This window comes from Ornithorhynchus anatinus, chromosome 2, assembly GCF_004115215.2.
Source record: "Ornithorhynchus anatinus isolate Pmale09 chromosome 2, mOrnAna1.pri.v4, whole genome shotgun sequence".
NCBI classification, from domain to species: domain Eukaryota; kingdom Metazoa; phylum Chordata; class Mammalia; order Monotremata; family Ornithorhynchidae; genus Ornithorhynchus; species Ornithorhynchus anatinus.
In genome coordinates, this window is record NC_041729.1 from 119224190 (window position 1) to 119236313 (window position 12124).

The following is a 12124-nucleotide window of genomic DNA, read 5'->3' on the forward strand; positions in this document are numbered from 1 at the left end:
GCAAAGGCGGTAAATGTTTTACATATCCTTATCACTCCTAGCTAAAAGCTCTTTATTTGTTACAAATAAAATACACTTCATCAGTCTTTTGGCCTATAGATAAGTCCTATTCATATTTTAAAGTTTTTTAGTTAAGTAGGGCAATCCTGGAGGGCCCAGGCTTGTTACAAACATTTTCTCCTCTCCTCTATTCTCTGCTGAGGCATAGTTAAGTTCACTAGAGTACACTGAAAGGAAAATGTTAAAGCTTTTGCCTCTGTGGCAGTTTCCTCCTAGCTAGTTCCCAAAATCCAGAATTTTTAAAATATCTCTTTCCTTCTTCAGATCATTGGGTCCGGAAAACTATACTCTGTAAGCTTTTTTGTTTATCTTATTTATCACAGGAAATTTGGAAAAAAAAATATTTGTGATTCTAAGCAAATATGCAAACAATAGTTTGTTAATGAGAGGATAGTTGATTTCAGGTCTTCTTGGGAATAATAATAATAACATTTGTTTATTATTAAGTGCTTACTATGTGCCAGGCATAGTACTAAACTCTCAGATAGATACAAGCTAATCAGTTTGGACACGGTCCATGTCCCACATGGGGGCTCACAGTTTCAGTCCTCTTCTCACAGATGAGGTAACTGAGGCACAGAGAAGTGAAGTGAAGTCACTTCTCTGAGCAGTGACTTGCCCAGGGTCTCGTAGCAGATAAGTGCCAGAGCTGGGATTAGAACCCAGGTACTTCTGTCCCCCAGGCCCATGCTTTTTCCACTATGCCATGCTGCTTCCCCATATAATTATATATGCTTCCCCACATAATTATATGTGTTTCCCCATATAATTATAACAACAATAATAATAATAATAATGATCATCATAACTGTTAAGCACTTAATCTGTATTGATCACTGTCCTACGTTGTGGAATAGATACAAGATAATCATGGTGGACATCCCCCCTATCTCACATGAGACATACAGTGGCGAAGGCTGAAGGCAATTGTCTATGAGTTTTTAACTGCAAGATTTTACTTCTGATTGGCTTGGTGGTTGACTCACTGGCAGTTATTTCTGATGGCTGGTGGCTCTGAACTGCTGTCCTCACCAATCTTCACCTGCTACTGTCTAATTGAGCAGCAATAGCCGGTAAGGATAGAGCTGTAAGGATGAAAAGCCTAAAATTCTCTCGGTAAGTATAAGGGTCCCAGTTTTCTGAATAGATATGAGTCAGGATTACTGGTGACTTTTAAAATCTTAGTTTTATTTGCACTGGGCAAGACTTGCTACCTCAACATTAGTGTTTAAGTGTAGATTTTTTAAAAATCCTTCCAAATACAGCACCTGGCCATATGCAAACCTTTCCAGTGAATCTGAAAAGAATAGAAATATTTCTCTACCACAGTGGGTCTGAAAGAGTAGCCAACCTCTGGAGGTTGTTTTGTTCTCCAAGTTCTTTGCAAACCTAACTTTTGAACCTAACTGGGCTTGGGAGGAAATTTGTGATTTCTATCAAACCTCAGTCAAGTCCTTGTTATCCTCTGTTGGAATTTAAACTACTTTTGGCGAGGGATCATGTCTCCTTCAGGTTTTCGTACTCTGCCAAGGACGTAATACCATATTCTGCACACAATCCAGCACAACACAGTAGCCATTAAATTAATATTATTTATTGATTGACTAATTGTTGATTATCCAGGTTTCACCTTTTCTCCTTTAACCTTATGCTGTTGATGTTTTGGTCTTTTCCCTGCCCATTACACCTCCACCACAAGTCCTATAGCTGAAATAAGATAAAGGTCAAATCAAAATAGTTTGCTACTTAAGTAGTAGTAGAAATAGCATTTATTGAGCATCCATTGGATACAAAGCACTGGACTATAGCTTGGGAAATACTAAACCAGCAAGTGACCCATTTCTTTCCTATGAGAAGTTTATGCTCTATTGGAAATGGACATGAAAGTATTTACAAGGTAATTAAAACAATTGAATGTATAATGGAAAAGTAAATGTTGAGGGGGGTATAAAGTAAAGTAAATACATTAATGTTAGAAAGATTAAAGAGAGAAGGTAAATTTGGGGTTAAATTGAGTTTTATGTGTAATTTAGGTGGATTAATTTTGCATATGCTGTTACTGTCAACCTTATCTTCAATAAACTGCGTGTTAATCATACATACTTTCCTTTCAGGTTTTTTTACGGCATTAACTAAACCAAGACAGGCAGCATAGAAATTACTGGGTTTTAAATATTTTCCCTGAAATGGGCAACACTGAAGAAAATTTACTTTTCCAAACATATTGAGATCCTGACTCTAAAATCCTCTTATGCCACTCTGGTGTGTGTTTAGCAAATCTCAGACTGTGCTTCTTTTTAAGGGTCCATAGCTAAGTGAAAGGTCTTGAGCAAGTACAGGAATATAACAGCATTGTAGGGTAACAATTTCCAACTGCATTCTATGAAATCAATTAATTTCTAATTATTAAATAATTACTACTCTCTGCCACAGTGGCTTCTCTTTGAATTCCCACCCATTCCTAGAATTTCACTCTGGATTATGGCCTTTTGGAAGTTACTTTCTTTCAGAGACAAGGAGAGAGAGAGAGAGAGAGAGAGAATTCTTAGGTTCCAACCAGGCTTTGGGAAGGAAAAGCTTTTCGACCATTGGTCTGCCTTGTCTTAGATGGGTTTCCCTGTGTCGCATATTTTAAAGGGATAGCAGGAAATGATATGCCCTTTGAAGTCTCTTTTGCTTAAAGACCTTAAAATTCATGTGTTTGGGGATCCCTTGTTACCTATTTTAATGTAACATTTTCCAAATTTGCAAAGCTGATTTGAATTGAGATAAATTAGACCATTTGCAGCCCAATTTGCCTGCCAAATTCAAATTGGCAATTGATTTACTTTATCTATGTTTGGGGGTTTGGGGGAGACAAAATTAGAAAGACAGTCCCATTCAAAGACTGTTTTCCTAAACTAGAAAGCTAGTCAATTCCTACTCATTCTTTTCCCCTTAAATCAGTGCAGTGATCCAAACCTCTGACATCTGTCAGTCTGATTTCAATACCCAATTCTTGATGCTCAGGATAATCCCATTTCATTTGGCTGTGAAAACCCCAAACCTCAAAATCCGGTTTTATTTTTTCAAAACCCAGATTAACTCTGGACTCTCCGTTCCCAATCTCACTGCCAGCTGACATGTCTTCCCAAGGGATGGTGTATAATCTGATTGCTAAGACTGGGTGGCTTCCTCCTCCTCAGGTAAACTCCATCTGAGGGACAATAGCCACAAAGAAGCTTCTGGGAAGACTAGAAATTTTGCTTGATATTTCTTTCACCTAAAACCTGTAATTAAACTTGGAAAGCACTTGAATATCTGCCATTCCCAGAAGGGTTTTTAATCCAAATCCAAAAATGTTTATTGGATTTTTGTCACATCCCTTATTTCACAGCTTAAACCCTGCAAGTGATGGCTTAATAACTAAATTCTTCATTGAATCTGATTGGAAGAAAGAATAAAGACAAAAGCTTTTCCGGGTAAGATTGCTCCTGTACTGCTTTGATTTTTCTTTGGCTCTTAGCATTATCCACTGTCCAGAACAAGGTCAGAGCAACATCTTTGATTACTCAAACACAATCTTTCAGAGTTTACAACTAATAAAAAAAAACACTTAAATGACCAATAATACTGACAAGGCACCATTTGCTATGACAAATTAGTCATAATTTGATGGCTGTAAATCCCAAAGGAATCTTTATCATTTCTCATTATCAATGAGATGATTAATTCATTTTTTTCAGCACGTTCTTAATGTGTCCTGCAAGGTTGAAACATGCCTGATAATCTGAGGGATTCCTCTTTAGACCTACTGGTATTTTGCATGCAAAAAATTCACATTTTTCTTCCAAAATTTCTCTTAAAGGACTGGAGGGAATTGGAAAAATCAACTTCCTGTTGATTTCTTCAGATCCTTCAAAATACTGTTATACTTGTCCCATCTGACTTGTGTACCTTTTGAACAGGGCATTAAGTTTGATAGGCATTTGGAGCAACAACTACTTAGGGATCATCCTGGAAGCAGAATTTCACAGGAATAGAGATTGGCTGAAGTGCATGGCCATGGTTGACTTCAGGGTGCAACTTACTATCAGAGAGAAAAAAATAATTGATGAAATGCTGGGACCAATGTAATAAATCCACCAAAACTCTTCATATATTAGATACACCCACAGAATTAACTCTTGGTTCTTTACATTTATAAAGGGCTTCACAATCATTTATTAGTTAAACCTCACAACAGTACCCTTGTGACATTGATAGATGACATGATACAACTCTTCATTTTGTAGATAAGGAGACAGAGCTTCAGAGATTTGCTCAGGGAAATATAACCAGTGAGTCACTGTTCAATCTGAGATTGGAAGTCAAGGTTTTTGCCCTCCAGACTGTCATTTTGCTTCCACTGTACTTTTAGAAGACATTATTAAGTGATTCTTCTTAATGACATCCAGAAAGTCTTGCCAAAAATTGAAGTTGCATCAAAACAGAGTCACAGAAATCCTAGGTCTGGAAGGCACCTTGAATGTCCTTCTAAACTCAGACCCTGAATTCAAGAAGAACTAGTCAGCATAGAATCTGTGACAAACAACACTTTCAGAAAATTCTTCCCATCACCGAAGACATATAAATAAGGTAGCAATCAGTAGTAGGGGTCCTTCTCTTTGAGTCAGAGCTACACAAAAATCAAGGATACCAAGAAGCAGCCTCAAAGAAAGTAACTTGCCCTCTATGGGACAAATGCACAAGCTACTATCATTAAATGCCCACAGCACAAAAGAGAATGTCAGTTCATCCATCATTTGTTTCAGCCACACCACTGGTAGCTTCATCTTTAAATGAAGGATAACTGAATATTTGAGTCACTAAAAAGTAATTCCTTACTCTTCCTTTGTCCAGTATTAACAACATTCATACCTTTGATCTTCTTTTAGGACACATTTTCTATCACTTCAGTGAGCTTTGTGACACTCATCTGAATCTACTAAGAAGTATGACATTCTGTGAAATCTCTCTACTTTTTCTAGCTTGCACAAACAGCTCTTCTTTAGTGCAGAAGTTGCATTCTTGCACACTGTATTAGGGAAAACTTACATTGTTGTACTCACTCTGGGCACAGTACAGTTCGTACTTATCATGGTATATTTTCTGGTATTTATTAAATGCTATCTTTGTGCTGAAGCTGTGTACTGGGGTACACTATTATGGTGGGTTCAAGATAGTCAGATCAGATGCAGTTCCAGGCTCTGGGTTTGGGACTTACAGTTTAAGAAGTAGGGAGAACAGGTTTCTTTTCCCCATTTAACAGATGAGGTAAATGACAAACAGAGTGGTTAAGTGACTTGCCCAAGGTGACACAGCAGGCCAGTAGCAGAAGTGGGATTAGAACCCAGGTCTCCTGACTCCCAGGCCCGTGCTCATTCAAATATGCCACATTCTGATACCACATTAACCTGTATCCAGACAGAAATCCATTGCTAGAAGAATGCACCCTAATTTTGTTATTATGTTCCAGCCAAAACACATAGTAACAACACATATTCTGGCAGAACTCAGTCTATTCACTTTCAGCTTCAGATTTGGGACAGTCACACTGGCCCTCCCACGTATTGATGTCCTCTCTGTCATGGAGAAGCAGCGTGGCTTAGTGGAAAGAGCCTGGGCCTGATAGTCAGAGGACCTGGGTTCTAATCCTGGCTCTGCCACACATCTGCTGTATGAATCATGGACAAGTCACTCACTTCTCTGGGCCTCAGTTCTCTCATCTGTAAAATGGGGATAAGACTGTGAGCCTATGATGTGGGACAGGGACTGCATCCAACCTGATTAACTTGGATCTACCCTAGCACTTAGAACAGTGCTTGGCACATAGTAAGCACTTAACAAGTACCATTTTTGTTATTATTATTATTAATAATTATTATTATAATAAATGTTTGGACTTCCACAGTTTGGCTGGGTCAAGCTCAAGTCCTGCTCATTTAAGTCTTATAGCATTCTGGGACAGTGGTCTCTCTAGCTCAGAATTCTGGTTGACTTTCATCCCACAAATTCTCCCAACCCCTCCCTCTCCCAGTCACCAAGGAAGAAAGTAAAGGGTTATAATAATAATAATAATTATGGTATTTGTTAAGTACTTGCAGTGGTATCCCCAAATCTATTTTTCAAAAGCAACGATATGGGAAGAATATGAAATAGAGATCAACTGCATATTACTGCAAATTAAAATGTCCTCACGTATAAGCTTTGAAAATGGGCTTATTATATTGACCTGAACTTTGTTAAAATGGCAGTGACACTACTACCATGATCACAAAGGTACAGAAGCTTCTAAAACCATTATTGACTGAGAAGGCTGCTTATTGCCTTCCTTTTAATTATTGCCAGGCTAAATCTGAGGATTTGATTGTCTTCCTCCCAGACAGTTGACATGGTCCCTATGTGACCAGACCCTTACAATTTCTCTCCCTTGAAAGCCAGTTTGGAAGCAAAGAAGCTTGGCTTGGGACATGAGGAGTCTGTAATTTACACTTCTGCTTGTTTCAATTCCCAAAGAGGAGTCATTACAAAGCTGTGATCACTCTGGCCTTGGCAGTCTTTCTTCCCATCTTCCCAACTGTGTTCCCTTCTGTTTTCTTCTGAGATGACACATATCAAGTGTTGCTTTAGTCCCATTAACCGTTTACCCATACATCACACAATTAATTGTCAGTTGCCAGTCAATCAAGATCATTCACTGCCCCTGACAACGACTTGAGAATTCCACAGAGAGAAGTGCTATCAATTTTGTCACTGCTCATTTTTCACTGAATGCTTCAGTTTAGGAAATGAAAGAACTCCATGTGTAAATTATTGATTCATCACATGGCCAGGGAACCAAAGCTAGTCCTCAACACAGGCAGCTGAAGGTAGAGACAAAGACCTGGCTTCCAGGTTCCAAATCCTTAGTCATGACTCTGAGCTAGAAGTATTTGTATACTTATAAACAAGCTCCTGATAATCTCAGATCCTTTGCCCTGAGACAGACTCTCAGATTTGTGCCCAGGGTGGGAGTCTCATGTCAGATCTCCATGCTTCTCCTTCGATGCACAGGCCTCTTCTCTCCCAGCCCAGGCACAGTAGACAAAATTGGGAGCCTGAATTTGGCTTGGTGCCTTGTCATCCAGTGGAATCTCGAGCTCAATCCTTGTAGCTGACCCAGAGGTAGGACACCGAGTAGGGGAAGAAGCATCCAGCCTCTGAGCCAAAGAAAACTGGTAGGGGCTGAAACTCAGGGCCAGTAGCATCTTGGAAGCACTATGACTGGTGCACCTTAACTCTCAATCCTGATCCAAGCCTTATGGTTGCTTGAGTCACTGAGTCATGACCCAACCCCACACTGTGCTGGCTGAAGCAGCTGGAAACAGTGCGGCCATGTGGCCTAGGAGTCGGAAGGATCTAGGTTCTTATCCCATATCTGCTGTGTGTCTGCTGTGTGACCTGGAGCAAGTCACTTCACTTCTCTGTCTCTAAATTACCATATCTATAAAATGGGGATTAAGACTGTAAATCCAGGTGGGTCAGGGACTGGGCCCTACCCTTTTATCTTGCATCTATACCAGTGCTTAAAAACAGTGCTTGGCACATAGTAAATACTAAACAAATACCGCACATTAGTATTATAGGGGTAGAAATGGTGGGTGGGGCTGAACAAGGCCAGGATCCAGGTGATCCTGACATCGTGCCATCATGCCATCAAAGACCACAGTCATATACTCATAGGTGTATGAGAGTGACCTGCCTCTCTCCTGGGTCCATCCACCAAGGCAATTCTGGGGAGAGGTATTGCATGGGGAAAGACTCTGGGGAGCAAGAGCCAGAGATAGTGCAGAAGTGAAGATCAAGGTCACTCCAGCCACCTATGGACCCCTTGTTCTTTTGTTCCTGGGATACCCATCTCACTCTCCCCACAGATGTGACCCTGGTGAAGTCTATGGGGCACCATCATTGGGCAGGGTGATGTTTTTGCCATTGCAGTAGGGGACAGTCCCTAAGTAGAGATGGGTCCATTTAGTTTTCCTGACCTATTGAAAGGTAATAGTGATCACTCCAAGATAGAGAGGAAAATAAAGATCTTGTAGCATGCTTGCTACTGTATCCTGATAGATTATAAACTCCTGGAGGGCAGGGGGGTCATATCTGCCTATTTTATTATATTCTCCCAAGTGCTTAGTACAGTATGCTGCACACACACAGTAAGTACTCATTAAATGCCATTGATTTATAAGTAGCAATAGTAATGATGATTTATTAAGCATTCACTGAGTGTAGTGTACTGTACTAGGCACTTTAGAAATTAGAATAAAGAAGTGACATATTCCTTGCCTACATACAGCTCACACTCTGTTAGGGGAGACAATCATAAAAATATTTAAAGCAGTAATCAGAATAAATAATTGACTATACACTTCAATAATATATATACAAATGTGCTCGAGAAAAGCTCCTAAGTGTTGGACGTGAGGTGCTTAGAGAAAGCTTATTGAAAGTGGGTCTTGAATGTGATCTGTTGGATTTGCCGAAGGAAGATATGCCTTGCAAGAGAAATAGTGGGTGTGATGAAATGAAGTTGGGCAAGGGGAAAGCAAGGCATAGCTAGACAGTAAGTCCCGTCTAGACTGTAAGCTTGTTATGGGCAGGGAACGTGTCTGTTAATTCTCTTGCATTGTACTTATGTTCTGTACATAGTAAGCACTCAACAAACATGATTCATTGATCAATTAAAAGGTTATCTCAAAAAGAGTGAAAAAACTCACTGTAGAGCAGCCATAGAGCTGTAAAGCAATGTGCAGAGAGAGCAGGTATGTAATATGGGACAAATTGATGGGGAGCCTTGAAGTAAGGAATTTTTTGTCAGATTTAGCAGAGTATTGGAAGCCACTGAAAATCTTTGAAAAATGGGGAAATGTGTTCATAGTGACCCTCCAAGAAGATAATCCACACAGCAGTGTGAAATATAGATTGGAGAGGAGAAAGAGACTGGAGGCAGGGAGATCAGCAAGGAGTCTGATATAATTGTCCAGTGGTGATATATTACAAAGTGTTTAACCCAGTATAGAAGCTGTTTGGGTAAAGAAGAAAGGACAGACCAGGAAATTTTATGGGGAAAAGCTGGCAAATTTGGCAGTAGATTGTAAGAATTGAGACTGTAAACCCGCTGTAGACAGGGATTGTCTCCCTTTATTGCTGAATTGTACTTTCCAAATGCATAGTACAGTGCTCTGCACACAGTAAGCCTTCAATAAATATGATTGAATGAATGTATGATTGAATGAAACACAGCAAGGAGTTCAGGATGACAACTAGGTTACGGTCTTCTGTGAAGAGGAGAATGGTGGTAATAACACTGATTGGAAATAAGGGGAACTGGGCTTGTGGAGTTAAGTAGCTCTGTTTTAAATGGAATTTCATCTGCCAGTAGGACATCTGGGTGGAGCTATACAGGAGTTATTTTGAGATGCAGGATTGTAGGTTAAATGAGAGGTCAGGGCTAAAAGGTATATTTGGGAGTCATCATCCAAGAGATGGTAGCTGAAGCCATGTAAGAGGATGAGTTCTTCAAAGGAGTGAATGTAGAGAGAGAGGTGGTAACATAGAACAGGGTCTTGAAGAATGCCCAGAGAAGGAGGAAGAAAGGCAGAAGAGGAGACAACAAATGAAGCTGAAAAAGTATGGATAATGAGGTAGGAGAAAAACCAGCTTAGTATTGTCAGTAAAACTAAATTCTGAGTAGCATATCCAGAGTGTCAAAAACAGCTGAGTGACTGAGGAGTATAGGATGGAGAATAGATCTTTGGACTTGGGTATGCTAGTGACCTTAAAGAGGGCAGTCTCAGAGCTATGAAGAGATTGAAATCTTGATAGTGGTGCATCAGGAAGAGAAGTGATGGAGAAGAAATGATTGAGAGCCTTGAAGTTGAGTGGAGTGGGGATACACCACCCGTTCTAGGAGATTGTGTGGGTGGGAACAAGTTCTCTGCCAGCACACCCAGGTCCTCTGCCTTCCTAGAGGCAGAGCCTGAGGGATCTCTAGTCTAGTCAAGAAGTCCCAATTCCAAATTCCCAGGCATCAGAGGGCAAGGGCCTAAAAACTTGTTGTTGACCATCCTGAAGATGCCCAGGCCTAAATGGGTAGTTTATATATCAAAAACACTTTGGGAAGAACTTTTATCATCTCAGATCAACTAGAAACTATGAGGCAGTCTTTTCTATACACTACTTAAGAAGAATAAATGAAGCAATATGAAAAGAAATTAACATTACAGAATAACTTGATAAGGATCGTATTTAATCCACTCAAGCTAGGAAATTTGGAGGTAAGTTGTCTACTGTAACTGGTGTCTGCCTTTATTATACCTAAGAATTGAAAGGATTTTAGGAGATTGTCACCTTAAAGCAAACTGAAGTCAGTTAAAGATGGAATGGCAGCGTTAATGGAATTTTCTTGCTTTGGTAGGTTTAAGGCAAATCCTTAACATTATTTTCATGCAGTTTTCAAAATTAAATTCATAAGAATATTATATGTCCTGCTGTTCAGTGTGAAAGCTTTACTCTTGTAAAGGGTTTATAATCATATTAAAAAGCTGGAGTTTAGTTTTTTCATGCCATCAAAGACATGAAGTTAAAAATACAACCTGGCATTGTTCATTTCCATAACAGTGATTCCTTGTGGTGTGATCACACCTTTCTCACACTAGTTCTGCAATATTATTTCCTCATCCTCTTAAGGCTTCTATAGCAGCTGTTTCCATTTCTGTTGTTCATATGAAGAAACTGAGGCTCAGAGAAGCTGAGAGCCTAATTCAACTCATGCAAGTGGCCAACAATTGGAAAGGGAAACCATATTTTGGAAGAGAAGCAATGTAACCTCGTGGAAAGAGCATTGGCCTGGGAGTCAGAGGACCTGAGTTCTAATCCCAGCTTCACCCATACCTGCTGTGGGACCTTGGGCAACTCACTAAACTTCTCTGTGCTTCAGTTATCTCATCTGTAAAATGGGATTAAGACTGTGAGCCCCACATGGGACATTGACTGTAGACTCTAGACTGTAAGCTCATTATGGGCAGGGAATGTGTCTATTATATTGTTATACTGTACTGTACCAAGTGCTTAGTACAATGTTTTACACACAGTAAGCTCTTAATAAACACAATTGACTGCTGACATGAACTGTGTCTAACCTGATTATCTTCTTTCTATCCTAGTGCTTAACACAGTGTCTGGCACATAGTAAGTGCTTAACAAATATTATTACATTAAAAAGAGAGAGCGAGAAGCAGCATCAGACAACCTAAGGCTCTGAAACAATACAGGAATTGTACTGGGCAAACTAGAGTAGAGAGTGTTGGGCCAGGCAAAATGGGGGCTGAAAAGTCTGTAGAGTCCTTTTCTATGAGAATCAATCAATCAGTCAATTATTCAAGAGTATTTTTTGAGCACTTACTGTATACTGAGCACTGTTCTAAGAATTTGGGAAGGTATAGCACAACAGAATTAGTAGATGCCAGCCTTACCTATAAGGAGTTTACAGTCTACAGGGAGAGACAGACATTAAAGTGCATTAGGGTTAGGGGAAATTGTAGAGTATAAGAATGTTGCATAAATATTGTGGATCTGCGGCGAATAACAAAGTTCTTCAGGACTACACAGCCATGTTCATAGTTGACACAGAGGACAGGTTGGTTAGGAGAAATAATTCTTGCACAGTAATTGCTATGCTGGAAGAGATGGTTTGGATAAATTCAGGGACAACTGATACATGATGGCGTTTTAGAGGGAAAAACTAGAGAGAATAAATTGCCCATTTCAGACCTGACCAGAGGCCAATCTTCTGGCTTGTTTGGCTTCCTGCAAGGGTGAAAACACTTCAAGGAGGGTGTGTTTACAGAAAGTAATCTTTTGCCACAGGAGTCCAAAATGGAGTCACAGTTATTAGGATCACTTTTTCCAAAACAGATTTCACAAGGTGTTTTTAAACAGCCGCTGGGTAAACCTAGATTTCAAAATGTTAGATCTAGATGATAGGCTTAGTGATTCATACAGG